This window comes from Rousettus aegyptiacus, unplaced genomic scaffold (genome assembly GCF_014176215.1).
Source record: "Rousettus aegyptiacus isolate mRouAeg1 unplaced genomic scaffold, mRouAeg1.p scaffold_m13_p_2, whole genome shotgun sequence".
NCBI lineage: Eukaryota > Metazoa > Chordata > Mammalia > Chiroptera > Pteropodidae > Rousettus > Rousettus aegyptiacus.
Genome location: NW_023416295.1, coordinates 110157715 through 110181965, shown reverse-complemented (window position 1 = coordinate 110181965; position 24251 = coordinate 110157715). Strand labels below are relative to the sequence as shown.

Genomic DNA, 24251 nt, shown 5'->3' with positions numbered 1-24251 from the left:
TATATTTAGAATAAAGATATTTACTAGGAGGATAATATAATTTATCATATAAAGATATTTATTGGAAAACTATTAAGAAGCAGTTGATTCTTCTTTTTCTTTTCCTCCTCCCTCCTTTTTCTTTATCAAATACTTAGAATTGATTTAAAACTAACATTCGTTATCTTCTTTTTCCATCTATGAAACTATTGTAAAATAAGATTTGAAGAACGTTTTAGAAAATGCAAGAGTAAAAGTATTAGTTTATATCAATGTTGTCTTTTCCCCCTATGCTTAGAATAAGGATTTTAATCTTAAACATTACATAAATAGGAGGGATTTAATTAAAACTTCAAGAAATGTGTTACTGTTAATTGAATTCTTGCTACAGTTACCTTTGCAAACCAATGTTAATGAAACTCCAGTTCAAAGTGGATGGGTTTGGGGAATTGAGATAGCTATTTCCTTACCTGAGATGCCATGATAATCTCAGTAAAATAAAGAACCCAATTAAGAAAGTTCTCATTTGTAGCTATTGATCAAGTTTACACAAACTGCGAGGATTTCTAAGCAAAACAAATCAGAGGTTCAAAGGCCATTAAACAAGGTCAGTGAGTGAGAAAGGGAAATGCTCCTTTGCATTTAAAAATCTTTCACCTGTGGAGCAGAGAATGGACTTGCTCCTACCCGGAGCTACGTTCCACTCCCGCCCCTCGCCTAGCTCTCCGTCCCCTCCCCCACCCGCTGAACCTCTGTTTGGTATCTCTCAGTATTACCAAGCTATAATTGCCCTAGAGCTTAGAGACAATCAGGTCAGCACCGCTCTCACAAGGGAAAAGCTTCTTACTTCCGAGCAGAATCGTTCGAGGGGAAAGAGAGGAAGGAGGGAGGGAACCCACGCTTTAGTCGTCACTGTGCTGGCAAGGGGTGGAGAGAGATGGGGGAGGAGGCTGGCAGAAACAGCATCCCCAACAATGCCGCACTCGACCCAAGTCTACAAACTTACTGGTCACTGCAGTGGAAACTCCCAATGCACTCTCCGCTGCCTGACAGCCGCTGCGGCTGGGTGGAGTCGCGCTCCCCGGCCCCACCTATGGGACGGAGCTTCCCCAGCATCTCTGATCCACAGCATCCTTCACGAAAAGTCTCCAAGCATCTAGTGAGGCTCAGATTATTCTACCCCTGGTTCCACCCTCCGAACCCTTACAGAATGATATTATTAATCTCGGATAGCCCAGAGGGCCCACTCCCTGTGGCTCAGTTTGTGGACACTCCCGTGGAATCCTTTCATGTTCCCACCCTGCTCTGCTTTTACAACTCCATCGGGTCAAATGGCCAAAGACAAACTTCTGCCTCTCCTTCCCCGCTCCCACCTTTTCAAAAGCCCAGTCTGTGAACCCACACACATCGGAACTCCTAGGGCGTTGTTGCAGTCTGGGCATGCTCAGTATCAGGGCAGGTTTTGATTGAAAGTTAAAAAAAAAAGAAGAAGAAGAAGAAGAAAGAAAGAAAAGAAAGAAAAAGAAAGAAAGAAATAGCTTTGTGTTGTGCCTTCTCTTGTGCATAGGGCTCGCAGAACAGGTTGCGGGGCATCCCTGCGCCTACCCAAAGGGTATATCGGATGCCCTTCATTTCTTCTCCTTGGGATCTGTCTCCCACTTGGTTCATCTCCCTCCCCCAACCCTCCTCAACCCCCCTCTTCAGGTCCCTGTCCGCTGTGGGGATGGAGAGACACTAACAGAACTGGGATGGGCGATCTTAGCTGAGCGGATCCACCTATTATTAGTATGCCCGGATTGGCTCCTTGGCGCAGCGTACCCGAGGTAGAACCAATCAGGTGGCCAGGGCTGGGAAATGATGGGCGGCCGCCTCCTCACTGGAGGGATTCCTGGAGAAGCTGCAGTGTGGGGATGCTCTAGACCGAGTACTGCCCCCAGTGTCTTTCCACCTCCTCCTTCTGCTGCAGCAGCAGCAAGCAGCAGCAGGACTTAGCCGCAACTTGAGGCTGCACCCGGGCAAGCCCCCTCGGGTGGTCCTCAGCTGAGAGGGGGGCTCAGCGCCCCAAAGGGGTGTGTGTAGGGTGGGGGCGGCCAGCTGGGACCAGCTGGTGGCCCTGTAAAACCTCCCACACACCCACGCCCACACACCCCTTTTGTGTTGCAGGCTGCCCCTCCAAGAACAGAGGCAGCGAGAGGACGTGTGTGTGCCTCGCACGGTCCGCCCAGGGAGAGCAGTGGGGACTGAGACCGGCACCTCCTCCCAGTCTTCCCTCCAGGTAAGGCAGCGGGACTGGCGGTGCGGCCACCTCGGTGGCGCCTATTTGCTTGAATCCGTCTGCAAGATTGTGTTCTCATTACACTTGGGTTTTGGTGGTGGGAGACTGAGACTTGGGGAGGGAGCCCCGGGTGGCCTATTGTGAGAAATATAATGAGACCACATGTGCATCTCCTGGAAAAGCACTTTGCACAGCGCCCGTGATTTAGAGCCTGGAGTTGGTTTTGGGCAGCCCCCATCTTCTTGCTCCGTCTTTCCTTCTCTCATTCTCTCTTCTCCATCCCCCATCCCAATCTCACACCTCCCTCCGCCCCTTTCTCAGTCTCTTTTTCGTTTTCATCCTCCTCCCATCCTAAGCATGCACAGCGTTTCTTTCTCCTCCTGGAGAGGATTGCCTTTTCTCAGAGGAAAGACAGGGGTAGTGAAGAAAGAAGAAAGATTTCTTCCTGCCCGAGGGTAAAGAAAAACAAAATAGAATACAACCTCTGTGGAAATTAGAGTACAGAAAGCAATTAAACTGAATAAAGAGTGTAGCCAAGTCATCCAGCGGGGGCTGTCAGAGAAGGGAAGCATCAACTTTGACTTGATCTCCTCCTTGAAAGAGGCTATGTCTCTCACTTGATTCGTTCCAATGGAACAAAAATAAAGCAGTGATCCAACCCACATTCGACTGCTTAATTGCTGTTGTTTTTAAGTGCCAACCATCTGACTTTTCCTGTTTCCATCTGTCCTGTGGGACTATTTGGTGTTGCCCATCAGTGGAACTGTCTGAACTTTGAGATGCTTCTTGAGCAAAGAAAAAATTTAAAACAGATTACTACTTTCTTTGAGGTTCTCTGGTATGGCCTTTATGTTGGGGATCAAAAAAAAATGTAAAAATGTAAAGTTTCAAACATTTGTGAGCAACACCAGTATTATCAGGAGTCTTAGATTTCTACTTTGAGAAAGCTAATCTAGTTAGCTTTGTGTACATGTTGATTTTCACTCTCTGAAATATTAACCCTTCGGTGAAATAAAGCAGTGGTTTAACTTTGGCGTTAAAGCTACATTTGTATATGAACTGTCATTTCATTCTACCTTTCTCCTATATGTTTGCATTTTGTTGCCTGGATATCAAATTCATGCCTTGCCTTATTTTAATAAGAGCATTTACTAGATGTAAACATGATATTTATACAGTTGCAGTGTCCCATTTAGAAGGTATATGGAAGCTCAGTTGGTCAATAATTCTCTTATATTAGAATAAAGTTTAGAAAGTAATGGTAGGATTTTTTAAAAAAATCTTAAAGGGGAAATATTTTTGTTCCTAGGAAAGAGAAAAATATCAGAACATCTTATGCCTGCATAATAGGTTAAGTAAAAGGTACTTGTTGGACAGAGCCTTGACGGCAGCTTCAGCAATTTCTAATTCTATCATCAATGATATAAGCTTTCCTTTCCTATTATGCATCAGAGACAGCTAAGCGAAACTGTCAGATGGGAGGAGGTGGAGAGAAGTGCCTAGTTGAATACAATGGGAAAGCATTCCAAGTAGGTCTTACATGAGTGCAGAGAAGCCAGCAGATGCTAGTGTCCAGATAAAGCCTTTCTTTTGATTTATCAGAGGAAATGCCAAGTCTTACATATTTTTCTGCATGTCTTCTTTCTCAACACTTCCTGATCTTCCACACTAATCTGTGCACTCCAGAAAGTATTTTTTTTTTTTTACCACATATCCAGTGTATAAGTTTATACACCAACTTAGAAAAGAGCTGGTTTCATTCACTGTCATGTAATGAACATTGTTTCTCAACCATTTTCCATTTGAGGCATTTGTCTTTTCTATCTAAATAGAATTACCTAGAGTCACGAAACAAAACCTTCTTTCTAGGGCTTTGACATTTAAAGGCTTTTTCCTTTTTAATGTAGCATCTCTATTGAAAGCTAACTCTAATTTTTAGAAGTGCCACCTTTTGGTTACAAGGACAAAAGGACAATCACTTAATTGCCTCATGTGTATACAACTGAATTAACAAGTTTAGACATGAAAAGATGTACCAGAAAAGGAAACCAACTTTTTTCTGTGTGAGGAAAATAAGAATTTGTTAGCTTATTTCTCCACTATCTTAGGAAAGGTAAAGTTTAAGCTTCTTGGTTTATGACATTTATTTTCCTGACTCTTTACAAATGTTAATTATAGCAATGACACATAAAAGAGATTCATGCGAGTATTTGGTTTTTCACATACTTCTGTAAAATCAAGTCTTTATATATATTAGAAGTCAAAACTAATTCCAATATGTAGTAAATGGATTGAGGAAAGACTAAATTATTACCTGTCATCCCAGAAAATGTTCTAGTGTAACAATTTTATACAATCTTCATCTTTTCTCCATTTAAAAGAATATCTTTGCAAATCTTATTAATGTTTCAGAGCAAATATGGTAATTAGACTTAAACTTATTTTTATCAGGACTAAAGGTTGCTAGTATACAGGAGAAATCCAAAAATATTAATTCCATAAAATGCTACACAATGAAGAGTTGTAGTTTTGAACTTTATTTTATAATGGAGAATATTAGTTATCCTCTCCAGTCAAATTATCAGATAGTTATAGGAAAATAATTAACATGATATATACATTATAAGATTTGCATATTAGACTTGGTGTTAACTTGAAATAAAACTAGAATATCTTAATTATATTTGCCAAATTAACTAGAAGATTAATAAAATGCAAAATGTGTTAGAAATGTAATTTGAACTTCCTATTAGCCTAATGATACTGTGGATATAATATCAATTCATCTTTTTTGAGATCAGTATTTTAATCAATTTAGAGTAAATTTTCAAAACGAGTTTTTGGAGTCATGTAACCTTAAAGAACTCACACTTAAGACAGACATTTATGTGAGCCTGCAATACTTATAGCTCTTATAATTTCCAGTTTATACAATGGCCAAGAAGAGATATCATTAATTCCAAATTGGAATATGATATTTCTTTTACTAATAGTAGTGATTAAATAATTTGGGGGGAGGAAAAACAAACAAACAGTTTGATTACATAATGGAGCAAATTTGGTCTAATATTATAGAAAACCAAGAATAAAGTTAGACTCTCTGCTTTCTAAAATTAAATATCTAATACACTTGTGACTTAAAAAAAAAAAATTAAATGACTTGCCTGCCATAAATACATCTGAATCAAAAGTTTACTATATGAGAGTTGCTTTCTAGCTGAATTTGTTTTCCATTAAAATTGACCAAAGCTATTTAAGCATAAAGTATGTGGCAGTCTAAATAAATTATTTTCAACTAAAATTTAAGGAGATATATATATATGTATATATAATGAAAATTTTCTAAAAGGATTAAAAACTAATGGATAGTAGCCTACAATCTGCTAAAATTAGGTAGTACTCCTATAAAAAGTACCATTTAAAGAAAGATGACAGTGTCATATGGATACTTTTAATGGCTCTTTGGTTGAAAGGCTAGGAAAATCCAGAGGCAAAGTTAATGGAGGTCTAGTTCTTTTACTTTAAATGGCCTTTCTATGGCTTTGAGAAGAAATGATTTTTATAGGAATCATGGCTGAAAAAAATTTTCAGTACCAAAAAAAATGCACTCCTATACATAGCTAACAAATAAGATTAAATTATATTTTTACATGATTTGGATATAACAAGATGATAAAGTTTCTGTCTTTCTAAGGCTTTTATCAAGTGTTTCTTTCAATGCTTACATAAAGGTAAACTTGTTCTTAATCTTTTACATAATTAAATAATCTAATTATCATTGCTTTTTCAGGTAAGGGGGTATTGATTGGTCTCTGATGATTCCTCTATGAATGTTTCATATTTTTTCATAATTTTTGTAAACTTGATTCAAACCTCTCCGTTAAGTGTGATCATTATTTTAAAGCAGAAATTTAATCCTTCCAATCCAAGGAAAATAATTTTATTTGAGATTCTCTGTCATTTTAAGAGAGTTCTTGAAGAGCTACTTTTTTATTGACTATAGAATAAACTGTGGTAGCAGGGCATTCTACTCGTATTTGTTAGTAATAGAAAAGTAAACTTATTTAAAAATATATTGCAAATATATTTATGCCATCTATTGTAAGTAACACAGCATGTTGTCCTTTACTGTATATATGAATAATACTTTAACCTTTGATGTTTTACTTAAGAAAGAAAAAACTTTTAATGTGTACAATGGGAAATATTGCTACATTGTAGAAAGGGTAAGCACTAGAGATGCTATTTCTTTAGTTTTAAATATAATTCTAGAGGTCCTATTGCAAAGAAGCCTCTTTTTAAAATATGTTTATTTAATTTAAAAATAATATTTAAGAGATTTATAAAACAAAAATTGATTTAGAATAAAAATAACACATTTGTGAGTGTTAGAAATGAATTTTCTTTTCCAATTTTTTAAAATGCAAAGCAGATTTTTAAAACTATTCAGTAATTTTTTAATGATTTTAATATTTAGTTAAACCACAAGTTCTAATAATTTCTAATTACTTCTTATTCTCCTTGGGCTTGTTTTGTCTCTACTAATACACTCAATGATTAGAAGGGATGTGCCACACAGGTTTTCACAGTTTATGAGTAATGTAAATGAGGGGAGGTCAAAGTTCATCTTTGTAAGTTACTGCTATTGTGGAGATACAAAGAAAAAATACTGGTCATTAATATATATTGGTCTTACATGTAGTACAAACATATTAATTATACACATAGGACGTCATTTTGTTAAAGAAGACCTCTTGAATTGTAAAGCAGATAGATGAAGATAATAAGTGCTTCTATTTCTTAGTTGTTTGTATAAAATGGGAGCTGGAAAATTTCCACGTAGAAAGAGAATGGCTTTTTCAGATAGTATAAGAATCTGGTGAAACTATTTGGTTCAGATGTAATTTCCGAAATTTCCTAACAGCCCTGTCAGACAACGTTTCATCGCACATACTGAATTACAACCTAGCTATAGCAACCCCTGGTTCTAAGATGTTTAGCTAAGTGACTTAGTTAGGAATTTATTTTTTGTTGAAATATTCAATTAATCAAATCTGGGTATGGTACTGAAATGTGGTTTTACCTTACTTATCCCAGTGAACCTATTTCTCTATTTGTGAAATGTAGCTTTGCTTATAATTCTAATGTACTTGGAGTTTGTATAATTATTATTTTTTCCAAAGGGGATTATAAGAGTAAATGAATTGTGTATTGTTTTCTGCAATAGATAAATGTTTTCTTTTTCTTTCTGAATAATTCAACTAGTCAATAAAAGATAAAATTCACATAGGCACTTAAACACAAATAGAATCTGAGGATTATTTAAATGTGAGATATTCTTCTATTACAATTGCTTAAATGAGAAATTCGATCGCTTTCTCCCACACCATCCCAGAGTACAACCATCTCCTCAGTCACGTGAAAATAGAGAGAAAATCAGGCAAACCCACCTCACACCTCCAATGAGAGCTGCCTGGGTGTGGCCTCCAGGGGACAGCTTTCTGTTTTTACTTAAGGCCCATTTCCTTTCTGGGCCAGCCGCCTTTGCTCATCACCCCAGGCCTCACTTTAGCTTCAAAGCAGGTAATTGGATTTACTAATTGCTACTTTGAGATTGGTCAGCATATTTTCATCATCAGGAAGGCAAAAACACATGAAAAGACTCAGATGAAATGTAAACAGCTATATGATACTTAGGATTAATACTTAAAAATGTCCTGTTGACTATTATATAGGTTTTAGGAGAGCTGACAAAATAGCTTTTCTTTATGGAATTTCTTTTGATTACTCACAAATGATCTAAGCAAAAGATGAGTTGTTAAACCATGAATCAGTATAACTTTTTTTTAACCAATTTACATTAGCGGATGAAACTGAAATAATTATTAGAAAGAATTTCAAATTCTTGGGTTGTCTTTAGTACTTCCCAAATCCACCTCTGTCTCGTTATGAAGCCACATGGACATTCACATGCCTCATTCTCATCATCACAGATCATTGAGGACTGGCTTCTTTTTCTATGGAATCTCCATTTATTATTGTGAAATGTACATAAGGTTCCTTTCAGAATGGATTACTAATAATCCATTGTCAAACATAATTTTATGTGAGTTACTGTAAGTATAAACAATAGCTTAGCATTTACAGCAGCAGACTATGCTCACTAAAATGCCAATTTATAATTTTTTGCCCTCTACTTGAGGAGAGCCAATTGAGTGTAGTTTTTTCCTTATGATGTACTGCACCCAAATATTCTATGCAATATAAACAATGACTAGGTCCTTATTCTCTACCTATGAATATAAAAATTGCTTATTTATTACTGCTTATTAATAATCAAATGTTTTTTAGACAAATGAAAGCCTTTGAAATAAGGACAGTGGTATAACACATGCCTAGCTGAGCTCCTCTAGCAAGCAGGCTTTGAGGTAGCAAGATTATTAAGAAGAAAAGTTAACACAGTTTCTCAGGAGAAAGACAAGATAGCAAAGCACTGAATCTGTTTCTTACTTGGAGTGTCTGCCAGATCCTGGTTTACAAAGCTGGCTTTCTGCCTAATCCCAAGCATTTTCATCAGATTTGAGGAATGAATAAAGTGAACCATTGGGCACTAGAGAATATTTCTAGAGCACCAGAATCTTTTCTGTAAACAGACTACCATCACCATCCTATTTTAACCAATGTCCAGAATTCAAGACCACAGGCTTTATATTTAAATTTATATAAACCAGACCATTATAAATGCCTAAAAGTGCTTGAGTCTTATCTGTATGTGTTCAGGAAATTCTTAGGCTAAAAACTTAGTTAACAACATAACATTACAAGTAATACGTCTCTTTTTAGTGTTTTTATTATAAAGTTAATTTTAAAAAGCCAAGCAATCACCTCGAGAGACATCTGAGTTTAATATTTCAAGAAAGTAAAATTTCAACAAAAAACAACATACTCCTAAATTAAACAAAACTGCATTGCTCGCATTCACTCATTCATTCATTTATTCATTCATTCATTTATTTTTATTTATGGATTTTTTTTTACATACTTCCTTATCTGAAGTGTATTGCTTTTAAATAGTTGTTGGGGGCAGGGAACAAAATATAAAATATAATACTTAGTATACTAGATTTTTTATTTTTATTTATTTTATTATTTTTTTTTAGGAGAATCAGATATTTTCTGAATCACTTCTAGACACCACAAAATGAATACTGATGTTAGTAGAGAGCTGATTACTTCAGGAAAAAGTGGAGTAGACAAATTCCACTACATTTTCGAGAATATTTAATCATTTATATATTGAATAGATAGCAGTTTTACTTCTCTCGACTTCTGGACTTTTAAACCTGTATACTTTGAAGTATATTACTACTCACTGCCAGAGTAGAAGAAATTTGTTTAGCTTTCCGGTTAAAAGAGTAATGTAGTAATTTTCTTGCATTCTCTTTCTGTCCTTGCATTTTCTTCCTTTTCTAACCTCCTCTTATTCTTCCTTTTGTTTGTTTTTTATTCTTTTCTATATCTTAATAAATTATCTGCCTATAGAATTACTAAGGAGCTTGGTACTCTAGCCTCCATATTAATCTCTACTAGCTGGATTTTTTTTTTTTTGTCAACAACCAAGAAATTTAATTCTTAGTTTTCATACATTTTAGATTAGCTTCACAAAACATATATAAATAAGAGAGCAGCCTTCTATTTTATTTATGTAATTGGTACACTTAAATGAAATGTTCCATGATTTGAAAGTTTTTTAAGTTCTTAAAGACTGGCTTACTGGTAATTTATAGAGCAAAATTAATTACAGAGAGAATGATAATTTTTAAAAGACCAAACAAATGGCATGTACTATTAGAGACCTTTTTATTTTATAATTCACTCTTCCAATAATATCAAATCATTATTTTCATGACAGTTGTACAGCACTATAGTTTTTAAAAATTATATTACCTTATTTGATTTTTTGTAATGAAGAGGTTCTTCATTTTATAGATGCAGTAAAGGAGATTCAGTAGTTAGCTCCCTACAATTACACATTTAAGAAGCCTTTTATAATTTTCACTTACAGAGTTATAACACTGCAGCATTTAATAAAGGAAAAGAAGTATGTCTTAATTCTCTCAATATATAAAAACTAGTTTGCTATTTCTACCCCTCCCCCCAAAAATCTAACATAATCACTGAATATTGGATATATAGTCTTTATTCTTATTGAAAAGGACATTTTAATGTACTGTCATTACTTCCGTTACTCTAACTGAAATAAATTATATTTTAAAATTATTCAAGGAACAGCTTTCTAAACTGTAAGAGAAGTCATTAAGCTTGAGTAATAGGCTCAGTTGGCCTTTAGTCATTGCTGCATCACTGTGATATTAGATGCCTTCTCAATAGTTTCCTTATTTGTAAACTATATAGTCCTAAGTCACTTCTTTCAGTACACAGAGATGTGATTGGAACGATGTGTGTCATACCCTTACCACAAGCTTTCCAACCTCATCTCTCATTTTTCTCATTGGTGTTCATGTACATAACTTCCCAGTTTCCTGAACCTAACATTAAGGGAACTTGACTCTACTGATGCTTTTTCTCTTCCATTCCAAGGTAGAGAGGGCTAAGCAGGGAACATATCCAAGCCCCAATTACTATTCGCCATAAGAGTAAAGTCCAATAATTGGCATTTTTTTTGTGTTAAGACTCAAACACCATTAGGAGTAATTGTCAATAGCCATACACACTGCAATGTGGATTAACATAATTATTTCTAGCTGATCTTATAACTAAATGGAACTTTTAATTGTGAATGGCTTAAAGAAAGAATACAAAAATTAATTAGAGCATTGGATAGGTATTCATTGGAATTTTTGGACAAACACAATTGTGGGGAAGAAGTAACTTGCCAGTGTCACACACCTCTTCTATAGTAGGATGTGACTTCAAACCCAAGCAGTCTATATGTACAAAGCCAATATTCAACCATTAAGTAATATAATCATTAAGCTCCTCATTGGCAGAAGAAGAAGATCAGATAGTGACAAAAAGGTAGAAGTTATCTAAAGATATTGAGTGATTGGCAAACTTTATCCAGTTCATAGTTTTAGTCAACGCCCATCATTGAAATGTGATTGAAGCAAGAAACTTGGACCTGATATAAATACCTACTCTGACATGGTGAGCTTCAGGAGGATATTTTACTACTAAAACTTTCGTTTCACTGGGAAGGAAAATGTAATAATATTTGCAAATTGTCTGGTACTCTGTTAATAAATGGCAGATCCTACCACCTTGCCCCTGCCCCACCCATATTGCCCCCCCACCCCCACTGGGCAGGAACTCTTTTAAATGCCACCTTGCTCAAAATGGTTTAAGAACGAAAAGGGATTCTCGAGGTCAAATTACCACAAAGCTCAGGATTAGTCTGTATCTAGTCTTAGCTAGAAATGGGAAATCAAACCATATGATGAGAACAAGACCTATCATTTCTCACTCCCACCCACTTTACACCTCCCATCTTAGTTATACTTTTTCTCTACCATTATTTAGAGTCAGATTCTTTCTTTACAGTGGCAGAAAATGTTTCCAGTGACTACAGGCTTATACAAGAAACCATGTAAAGTAAGAGTTCCCCCCACCCCCCCCCAAAAAAAAAAAATTCAAGGATAAGCCTGATTGGAACAACTTAAATTACTTGCCCTGGACCCATCATTATGGTAAGGGTTATGAAATATGTTTTTCTAAGCAGGGCTTTGTGTAATATAGGGATTAGAAAATTGGAGATAGCACCACTCAACTACACGGAAGGAGACATCTGCTGTTACAAGAAGGAAAATTGCTAGATTTAGAACAGTTAAAAGCAACAAATGCCTACTAGCTGATAAGGTATGGGCATCGACCCATCAGAAAGGATGCTGGCTACCTTTAATGCTGGAGCAGGCCCCTTATTGTTCCAGACACTAACCCCTTAGCTGATGGGTCAGGAGAAGATCCAGGGAATTCTAGAGAAAGGTCTGGGGTAGTTGATTTGAAAAGAAACAGCACTCAGGAAGCTTGAAGCAATGGGTATTTACAAACAAGTGTGGAAGTATTCAATAATTTAACAACCAGTATGACTATACCCATGTGAAAAAAACTGAATATCAGAAGGTGAGGGCTGATAGGCGATCTTTGCCTTATTGCTTTGGCTTCTTTTTTAATGCAGTGGGAAGATAACTTATAGGACTTTTAGATTATTAGATTATTTTTATATTATTAGCTCCATAGAGCTGAGAGTAGACAACCGAAGATAGATACAGAGCCACCTATATATGTCAGTACTTCAATTTTTTTTTTTAGTTTTGTGTTGGTAGTGTTATTTCAGGGAGTTTTAAATTTTTATATTATAATTGCCCCAACTACATATTACTGCTGTAGATGCAACAGAATAAATTTGCACAAAAACATTACATTTTCTCTTTGTTGTACCCTAAACTGAAAGGGAAAGGGAATTATTTAGGAATAATGTACTTGTTCAGTAAGTACCATGATGTGCCTATTACATGCCAGGTACTGTTTTGGATCCTGGGATACAGAAGCAAACGTAGCAGACAAGTTCTTTGCTTTTAGGGGTCTTGCATTCTACAGGTAGAAACAAACCATTAAAAACAACAACAATAAAACTAAGGCAGTGTCAAATAATGAGAAATGCTATAAAATAATAAAACAGGCTAGTAAAACAAAGCAACAGTAGGGACTCTGGTTAACCAAAAATATATAAATTTAGATATAAAAAAGAAGCCTGCTATGTAAATATTAGGGGAAGAGCATTGAAGATGGAGGAAATCCCCAGTGTGGAAGCTCTGCAGTAGTTCCCCCTTACCCAAAGTTTCTCTTTCCACGATTTGTTACCCATGGTCAATCGCAGTTCAAAAATATTATGTGGAATGTTCCAGAAATAAACAATTCATAAGTTTTAAATTGCACACTTATCTCAGTAGCATGATGAAACCTCATGTTGTCCCCTACACTCTCACCTGGAACATGAATCATCCATTTGTCCAGCATCTCAATGCTGTATACATTCCCTTAATAGCTATCCAGGTTATGAGATCGCTTCTTGCCGTATTGCAGTGCTTGTGTTCAAGTCACCCTTATTTTACTTAATAATGAGCCCAGAGTGCAGGAGTAGTGATGCTCTAAATTTGGAAATGCCAAAGAGAAGTCTTAAAGTGCTTCCTTTGAGTGAAAAGGTATGTATGTATAGGGAAAAAAATAGTATATATAGAGTTTGGTACTATCTGTGGTTTCAGGCATCTATTGGAGGGTCTTTGAATGAATACTCAATGGATAAAGGGGGCCACCATACTTATGGAAGAGACAAAAGGCAAATGTAGCTGAAGCATAAAAATATTGGTTTCATGAGTTTAGCCTTACTTTACTATTTTAATTAAACATAATTTATAAACCTTATTAAGGATAATCTTAAAACAATATGATCACATATAATCCCAACATTATTTAAGTATATCTAGTGTCTCATTTCTGTGTAATACATTTCCAGACTGTGTTCATATGCTTATCTTGTTTTCTGGTTACAATCATTAAATATATACTATTTCTACCCTGCCTTTCAAAATGAATTCTCAGGTGTCCTTAAGGTGTATGTTTTCATCTTTAGAGGAGCAACCTCTTTTCTCTTATGGCATGTTTTCCATAGACACTTATTGTATATCTTTTGTTAAATCTTAATAACTTTTCTCCTTCTGCCTTCATTTCTAAGGAAGATGAAAACATGGCCGACCCCCAATTTTATTATTTCTCTGAATTTAAGTAAATACCTTGGCCTTTTATCACGGTAATGATTTTTTTCAATGTAATTTCCTTTTGAGTGTATATTTGATAATATCCTACAAAACTCTAATTTAGATTTCAAAACAAAAGTAAATAAATGCTGAAAACATAATGAAACAAGTCACTTTGTGTTGATTATCATTTAGACAACACAGGTCTCGGAGCATTAACCGGAAATTATTTTTCCTCTCTCAAGCTTCATATCCTGGTTTCAAGAACTCAGTAACCCAAGTCTACCTGGGTCACTCAATGACAGTAAACTAGGTGCTTACAGAGGCATATTAACTTTTGTGAGACTGCAGCACCGCTCAATACAGCAGTAAAGACGTGATGATTAAATCGTCAATCTTAAATGTCCCTCTTTTTCCCCCTAAAAGTATAGACATTATACTCTGATAGTAACATATTTTGAAAACGGAGTTTTCTTCACTAGAATCACGCAAAACAACCGATATGTGAACATAGTAAGAGTACAATAATGAACTATTCTGGTCGATAAGTGATATGCTCTATGATTTCCTTATCCATGGAACCAAGGCTCTTTTGCATCCTACATATCCTATGTGTTTGAATTTTTACTGTATCTGATCATTCTACTAACTAAGTTTTTCAGGATTTTGCAATATTTTTTATCATCTCTGACTCTCCAGTGCCTGATAGTAGAAAGAGAGCATTCTATAGAAATTTATTGAATGAGTGAATGAATCCACTATATCTCTAGTTTCAATGTTTTTGAATGACATCCAAATTCAGTACACAGTCAAGCACATATACACACAAGATGAACAAAAGATCTATAAAATATTTCCTGCTAGTGTTGTATCCTGATACTAGATTTTCCAATTCTCTTTCTCTTTTCTAACTTATGAAAACATACTGGTCATGACCAACTAAGCTAATGTAACAACCTGCTAATGGGTAACAATCTATAATTTGAACACACTTCTCTAAAAAGCATTTAAAGAATTATAAAAGTTTTTATAAAAGTTTTTAAAGAATTATAGTACAATTAAAATTCTGTTAAGCATATAGAAGTATAATTCAATGGATATACAGGAACTTGCAGTGGCTTATTTTGAATATAAGGTATTATCATACTGTAAATGCATGAAGTTTAATAGAATTCTCATACCGAAATTATAATTTTTTTCTATATTTAGATATAGGTTATTTTGTGTGAATTTGCACTGATATATATTTTTAAAGCAGGTACCACTGCTGTTATTGGCCATTCTCAATCAAACGGATTCATGTTGGTCTGCTACCTTCTGAGAAATTCAATTAATAGCTATTATAATAGCTATCAGTTAAAAATATTATGCTTTTTTGTTGTTGAAATGGTGTTTCTACATTGCATTTATTTTGGGGGATTATGGATAAACTTTCTTGTAGAGTAGATGAATATACACAGATGTAATAGATTATTTTTCTTTAAAGTAGCTAATAGAGAGTTAGTCTATATAAACAACAAGCAGTAAAGACTGAGCATAGTATTTAGAATTTTATATTTAAGTTAAAAAACAAATAATACAAAAACATGGCACTAATTTATAATGTAGAGATTTTACTAAGTAATATCTCTGACACCATTCTGTGCTAACATGTGAGGGTCTATAATCAACCACAGATTTTTCCTGCAAGTTAATTAGACATACAAACGGCCCAGCACAGATGCATTCTTTTGGCTTCTCTACTATCCATGTGAGTTTTCTCATAGTGGTGAATAAGATTGGAGATTATGTCCTTAATCTGTTAGTCATTCATTAATCTCAAAAATATTTAAAGAGTACAAACTCCCAGATATTATCAACCACCTACACAAGAGTAAAATGTAGTTCAGTTAAGAGAGACACCATAAGCAAATAATAATATACTTAGATGTGAGCTGTGAAACAGTCAGGATATGGAAGGATATGCTGTGGTAACAAACTACAAAACCTCAGTCATTAAACACCTAAACCTTACTTCTTTCTCATACTACATAACCATTGTGGGTCAGTGGTGTGTGTGTGTGGTTAGGGGGGATGGAATGGCGATATCTTCTGATTTACATAGTCATTCAAGGACCAAGACTGATGAGGGCTTCAATGACTTTCTTACACTGTCACCTCAACATAATGTTTAAGGATTCATTGCAGTATGGAGGAAGACACTGGAAGTTTTTTCATCAACAATTAACTACTTGACCTTATAAAAGACATATAATAATTTCTGGTCATAGATCATTAGCTAGACTCTATCTACACAGCCTGTAACTTCAAGGGCACAGGAAGTATAACACCCTCCATCAGCCAGCCATTGGAAGGAGAGAATATTGCCAAGTTCTTGAAGCCTTTTCTATAAGTCACAACAGGAAAGTGCAAAGCTATTTTTGCAAGCACATGAGAGTGAATGGTCATTTAGTCAAGACAGTCATGGCTTCGCAGAGGAGAAGATCCACAAGCTGTACTCTGAGGCACCTTTGTATTATTATGAGAGATGCTTAGTTCATTCTTTAGTGAAAGCTTGTCTTTTCTTTACCTGAATCTCAAACAATGAGTATTTTATTAAGAATCAAATTTAGAGGGTGAACTAAATCATTTGTGTCTTATTAGGAATGCTAACTTGTAATGCAACTGCCAATTTAATGGATCTATTTGGATGTCTTAAACAATATCTCAGATTTACCACATCTAAAACTGAACTCATTCTCTTCAGCAAATCTAGTCCTTCCTCGCTGTCTTTGATTTCACTATCCTTCTAGTTGTGTCATCTAGAAACCTAGAAGTTATTTTTGTTTTCATGTGCTCTCATCTTTAACCCCATGTACAAAATATATGATGTCTTGATCATTTTTAGCTCATACATGTCTTTTAAATATGTCTTTTTCTTTATCTCCACTCCCGTACCATAATCAAACCAATGTCTTCTCAATTCTGCTATTCTTGACACTCAAGTCCATGTAATATTGACTCCTCCTACTCATCAGTCTAATTTCTCATATCGGTCCTCTCATTCTCATGCTCTAGCTATATTGTTCTTTCAAGCTTTTAATATTCCAAACTTCTTCCTGCTTTAGGGCCATAGTACAATCTGTTTGCTATGCATGAAGTACCATGGACTATATCTACTATTGGCTGATGCTAAAATTGTAAATTCAGAAATGTAACATAGCTGGCTGTTTAAAAACAAATTTTTATTATTTATATCTGAGAATAAACATTTACTTTTTTCATATTATAAGAGTATGAATATGACACTTTTTAAAATTATTGCAGAGAAATCAAGAATTAGCAAACTCTTTGTGGTAAAGAGGGATTTGAACAGTAATTGAAACTCTTTCAGATTTTGGGAAACCCTAAGTAGAGTTTTAGTTTGAATATATTGATGAATTCCTTTTAAAGAAGAAATTTATAAATTTATATCTTATAGGTGAGCATACTAATGAGGTTAAATTGAAAGAAATCTAAGTGGGATGTAGAGAAGTGTTTTAACTATATATTGGTAAAATTTTAATCTTAGGATTTTTTTCCAGTTATTTTGGCAATGCAATTTCTCAGAATCATGGCATCACAGATTTTTTTTTTGTTGTTTATTTCTTTTCCTTGTAATGGGAACACTCTGTGATCTTACATCTTCTGGGTGTGAAAACACATTTACAGAAAATATCCTTAAAAATGCAGTGAAAAAAATCTTCTAGCTAAAGATAAAATAGTGAGACTGTAACAGAAATTCAGACTGATATGATTTTTAAAAATCTCTGATGACTGATTACTAATTTGAGAATAACTGTCAAAAAATCTGAGATTTATCTGTGTATTTCTGTACTTCAAATAATAATGCATTAAATTATAAAATGATAGCAATGAAGAATTAATGTTTATCTTCACATTACAAAAAAAAAAAAAAAACGGATTGGACTTAAGTGCTTTGTGAGTGCAGGAATCATTTCTGTATTGTTTCCAATTATATCCTCAGTGTTGACTGACCTGGCAGTGCTTAGCACTTACTAAGCAAACACTTAAAAATCTTTGGTGGATATTGCTGGATGAATCACCCTTGTTGATTTTTTTTTCATTTGGTTCTCACTCATTTCTATTTTTCTTCAAACTAGTATAGTAACTTAATGTGTAGTCTTAGTGATAAGAGTTTCCATAAATTGGAATTAGTTATAGTTGGCTCTAATTTTCATACAAGTTAAAATATGACTTCTTTTCTTTTAACAGTCTTTACTTCCCTAGAATAAATTAGCCACACAACTCACTATTAAGTTCCAAATGAATGTTGCTAATTTAAATGTTCATTTTGTGATAAATAGTTAAAAGTAAAAACATATTATGTGATAATATATTCCAATTCCACTTTAATGAGACTATTATTTTGGATTATTTGGGACTATCTTTGAGATAGATAATCATTCTTTTGCTTTACCTTTTTCTTTCCACCTCCTTTTCATCTTTGTTTTCTTTCTCTATTTTTAACTATTTCCTTAATTATATCATAAATCTCTATTGTGTTCAAAGCACAGAGGTGTTTTATTATTGAAAAACAAAGATGTTTTTTCTGTATAGATTTTCAATGTATAGATTTTTAATATTCTACAATGGAAACTGGTATTTTTAAGAAAAGTATGGTTTATTACTAGTAAAGAGCAATGTTTTTGAAGAAATATTTTAACTTGATTTTTAATGAAAATTTATTCCATAAAAATATTTAAAATACCTAAATAATCCAAAAATATGTGAATCAAGAAACGAGTCTTCTTTCAGACCTCTTGTTATCTTCCCAGAGGGAATCACTGTTAACAGCCTCTAGTATCTCCTAACAGAAATATTATGTGCATATGCAAACATATATTACATTTTAAATTATATTTGAAACATATATTACATTCAAAATATACAATGTTTTGCACATTTTAAGTTATTAGATGATAATATCTATGTAGGAAAATATTTCATATAAACTACAATTATTTTGTAATGTACATAATATACTTTATATATCAAGAAGAGTTGTATCTATTACTTTTGGTTAATATAACAAAATAATTCTATAAAATGTTAATTGCAGTGATTCAGTTTATTTTAACTTTACGGTAATTTAGTTTTATGGTTTTAAAGTGCTTTTTGCATAATTTCTGATGGTTGTGATAATACAGATAAGAGATATGAAATTATTGTATAGATTTGGTCATATTTAAGGATTTTTATAGTTATACTTTTATGTTGCATTCTTGCATTAACAGATATTACAACATCTGGTTTAAAATTAGTATTTTATCAATAATTATCATTACAGATCATAATCTGTTATATTTTTAATGTTTGAGTTCCTATATATGTTCAGACATAATTATAAATAAAATTCTATAATCACATTTAATGTGTTAGATTCAAGGCTACAATATGTTAATCTTAAGGATTTTAGAGTATTTCAAAATGTAAAATTGTTAAGAATAATCTTGTACATTTTAGCTACATGATAAATATTTTAAAACTAAAATAAAGGGTATGGAATATGTGTAAAGAATATGAAGTTTTAAGGGGCTTTATAAAATTTGTTTAATAATGATAGTTTATATATGGAGAGCTTTAGTTACATATCAGGTGCTATTCTAAATACTTTTGTGTGTTATTTATTTAATTCTACTTTAGATCCTTTGGGAGGTTTGTGCTATAATTTTGCTTATTGGAAACAAAGTTAAGGGTCAGAGAAATGATGCTGTTTGCTATAATCATAAATATGTTAAGTATTACAACTGAGTCTCACTGCAGGGGCCAGGGTGGGGTTGGGGGTTGGCTTTAGAGCCAATCTAGATTATTTATTGTTTCATTCAAAACCTGGAGCATTAGCTCAGAGTTACTATCAGTAGTTTCCAGCCCTCAAAGAGCTTACCTTTAAGGGAGCAGAAAATAAATGAGATAAGAAGAAAAGAAGAAAGGAGAAAGAAAGGGAAAAAGGAAGGGAAGCACTTTACTGGTAATATGTTTTACCTTGGCAAGTGCTATCAAAAAAGTTATAATAAAAAAAAAAAATTAAAAAAAGGAAAACACAGAGTGCCAGGTTGAGGGGCAGAGAGGGAATGTAGGATGTATTTTTAATGACAGTGGTCAGTAAAGGTCACATTCAAGCCCAGACCTGAAGGAGATGAGAAGCTAAGCTTTGGTAAGAGGTGAAACCATGCCTGATGATTTGAGGGAAGCAAAGAGGCCATTGTGGCCTCAAGGAGTGGGCTGAGAAAACACCAAAAGCTTATTTCAGAGAGGTAAGATGAGGGTACATGGTGTAGGGCACTAGGATGACTTTGTCTTTTATTTTGAATGAGATGGGAAACCATTGGTGTATTTTGATAGAACAGTAACATGTTCCAACTTAGAGTTTCTAAAGAGTCGTTTTGAATAAAATGTTCTTGCTAGAATAGACTGAGTGGGGCAAGGGTGGAAAAAAGGAAAAATTTTCTCTTTGTAGGTTCATGTTTGAAACAAAGTCATCCTATAACTTCTCTGTGTTTCCTAATTTTTGTGACTAAGTATATTAAGAGATCAGTGGAAATGTCAGGAATATGTTACCAAAGAATATTTATAAATTTGGGGTTTAACTTCTATCCTACAAGCTAGAGCTTATCATAATACTGATTTTATGTGTTCAGCATTTTATACATGCATTTTCCAGCCACCTTGCCATTTAACATATTGTTTTGGAGCAAATAGACAAAAGTTGGGCTAACTTCAGGCCATCTGGGAAAGTGGCAGAGAAAATTTTCCTTTTTTCTTTCTATACTTGAAAGATTTACTAATGCACTTTCAAACGTCAGAGGAAAAGGAGCAATGAGGTTCATGAATACAGTGAGTGCAATTGGTTTTAAAAGCCATCCTCCATAAAATGCCTGGATTAGCATTGCTTTTCAAGAAAACTGTTTTTAGACAAAATGCTTTAGCTTTTCAGTATTTTACATTTAATTTGATTTTAGACAAAAAATATATCAATGTCAACATTCCAAATGATATCTACTTGGCTGAAGGCTGATGCTGAGAGTTATAAAAACATTTGATGTAATTCCCTAAAATTAACCATCACCTAAATGTTGCTTGTCATAGTCAAATGCAAAGCAACAATTTAAAAATTAAAAGATATTTATAACCCTTATAGTTATAATAATCTATGTTAATGAGTACATACTCTTGATGTTTCAGGTATCTAGTCAGCAAATACTTCTCTATTGCTTATACGAGATGAGATTTTAGCTAGATATCCTAGATTTTTTTAAAAGTCTTTGTTTTTCCAAGGAGCATATAATTAAAGAGTCAAGAAAGACTCATAAAATACTTTCAGTAAAAAATACAAGGCAGTGTATTATTTGTTGCTAAAGAAAGTGGATATTTAAATAAAGACATGGTAGATAAATAGATACAAATTATTTAATGTTAAGTCATTCAATAAGATGTCATCATTTATAAGTGCTATTTAGTCATGTGATCTGGGAGCTTCACAAGTCAGAAGGATAGAATGACAGTTAGTGAAATTAAGATAATTTATCCTATGACACTTGCACTTTCTACTTTATAGTATAGTTTGTATATATTTAATTTCCCTATTACAATGAGCTTCTTGAGAGCAGGAAAGATATCTTAATCGTCTTTATATTCTGAACAATATCATATACATAGTCTGTATTCAATAAATGTTTATTGATTGAATGAAGTATTTGCTTTCTTCTAAGATGGAAAAACATAATTTTAATATCTAGACCTTACGTTAGGAGAAATAGATTTTTATTGCTTGTTTGACAGTACTGGCTATGTTTCTCAAATGTATTATTCTTGGATTATTGAAAGAAATAATTCTACCTTTTCAAGATGGAAGTATTTAAAATTAACTAAATTTTATTTCCAGAGAAGGTTGCTCAAGTTTTATAACTCAAAACTTTTTTTAGACCATTTAAACTGTTATGTTGAGATTGCATTTAGTGATCAAACTTCTACATGAGAAGTTGTTTATTAGTATCATTAGGAGTAGTAATAAAAAGTATAAATTAGTAGGACCTTACATAAAAGATTTAATTTTTAAATAGGTCTTTTTTTCAACTTTTGTGATTTGGGAAGATTAAGTATTGTCCTTGTATGTAGAAGACTACACATTATACTAGGTAATGTAGGTGTAAGTCGATTGCTCATTTCCCATTTTACTTTTCTTCCTTGGATATCCTTGTGTACAGTGCCCTAGGTAGATGGATAGACTCATCTCCATTTTTCTAGCTTTAATGAAATATTTAAGCTGCTGAGATAATAAAATATATTCCACCTACTGAGAGATAATGCATATAAAGTGATTAGTATGGTACTTGACACAGAAAAGTTTAATAAATGATAATTATATCTATTATTATTCTTACTAATCCTGTTGGAGATGTTCACTTTTTTAAATGCTTCAGAAATTACTTTTCAGATGCCTTCTGAACTCTACATGGTTCAGCACCCCTCTGCCTGGTAATTGGTTAATATCTTTGGTAGCTTCTGAGTCATGCGTCATCAGGAAACCAAGGGTGTGATTTGCATTCCAGCATATCCTCCTCCTTCCTCCTGCTCACTGTCACTTCTATTTTTACTTTGAAGCAGAAGGTTCTTTAAGGCATCTTGTATTCTGAGTCTTCCTGCAGCCACAGATTTACTACCTGCTTTTCTATAAAAAGTATGTACTTTGTAACAAATCTTTACTAGAAAAAGACAGCTGTAGCTAGATTAATACCTAAGGTCAAAGCTTTCTTTTTCTCTTAAATCCTCTGCTCTTTCCCTTCCTTGGACTGTTATCAATTTTCTGCTTCGTTTCTCCCAGAGCACCTGGTCCAGTTAATTTTGTTAAATGGTTCAAAAATGATTTGAATACCTATAATTAATCCATTGACAGTCATGTATTGAATTCCTTCTCTGTCTAGGGATGTTTGTTAAACACTAGTTCAGAGTGTATTATTCTGGCATCCATGTTGCTTCAAGAGTTTCAGAATATTTTCCCTAAAATTATATGCAAAATGTGGTGGTGTGTATGTTTGTATATGTATTTTCTGGGGAATGAACTCATAGCTTTGCTATGATTGTCAAAAAGTGAAGAATCCCAAGAGATTAAGTCACCCAGTAGAGAAGCAGAAATGCATCAAACATAGTCCTCTGATTGAGGAGCTTGCAATATAAGTAAAATTGACACAGATAACAGTAGTATAAAATAAGGGCGAAGTGGTATGTGACACACTAGGTGAGAAGAGCAAATTCATTTAGTAATAAATTGGAGGGAAGAACTGGGACTTGATCTGGGTTTAAAGATAAGTTATTTATTAAAGTTTCATGGAAATTTCATCCTGTCGGGAAAAGAACATGAGCAAGGCCTTGGAATTATTCTTGATTAGAGTGTTTTGGAAGACAATGAAGAGCCCGTCTTGAATGATATTGCTTTATTAAAAAAAAAGTTATTGACTACATGAGATATTAATAATTTACATGATTTAAAATGTTAAGTAGTAAAAAGGTACATGGTAGATTATCCTTTGGTTATCCTTCCTTAGATTTAAAAATGTTTAGATTTTGAAAACCTTAAATATTCTTTAAGAATTTTTTGGTAAAATAATTCTTGGTAACAATGATCAGCACAATATATCATTTAGAAAGACACTGTGCTCCATTTCCCAAAGACACTAAGTACAGTTCTCCAATGGCAAACTACATTATAGTAGTTTATGTTGACCTAGACTGAATAGTTATATTTCAAATTTCTTAAATATATCCAGGGCACTTTTTTGCTAAGCTTCTGTTTTATTCAATTAGATGGGAAAATTTTTCAGATTTCATGACTCAAGAGAATAGGCATCTCCACTTGAATATTACAGTGTTATTTCAAAATTAATGTATCTTAAACTGGACTGTTAATGATCTTTTTTTTCTACTCATATCTTCTTTTCCAAGCTTCACAGTTTCTATCAATTGCAATTAGTCTTTTTTTCTCCAACTCTCATTTTTCTCAAAATTGACCCCTTCTTCTTGGAAATCTTCCTTCATCTTCTGACACCATATTTTTTGGTCTTTACTCCCCAACTCTACTTGCATTTCCATTATTATGATCTATCCAGAGTCAGACTCTCTTTTCTTTCCATGAATTTAAATATTGCCCTACCTTCAAGCTTAGCTGAAAAATCAACAGCTAGAGC

At 33.8% G+C, this 24251-nt stretch overlaps 1 protein-coding gene across 2 annotated transcripts in view; it reads left to right on the top strand.

Annotated features, from left to right (window-relative positions):
• The first annotated feature begins 1876 nt into the window (after nucleotides 1-1876).
• The window catches only part of SYT1 (synaptotagmin 1), a 470287-nt gene continuing 447912 nt past the window's right edge, over nucleotides 1877-24251 (top strand). The window contains exon 1 of one of the 2 annotated variants that reach the window (XM_036236723.1): nucleotides 1877-2254. The gene's annotated coding sequence lies outside the window, so the exon portion shown is untranslated. The remainder of the gene's footprint in view (nucleotides 2255-24251) is intronic. The other variant, XM_036236722.1, reaches the window with a different exon arrangement.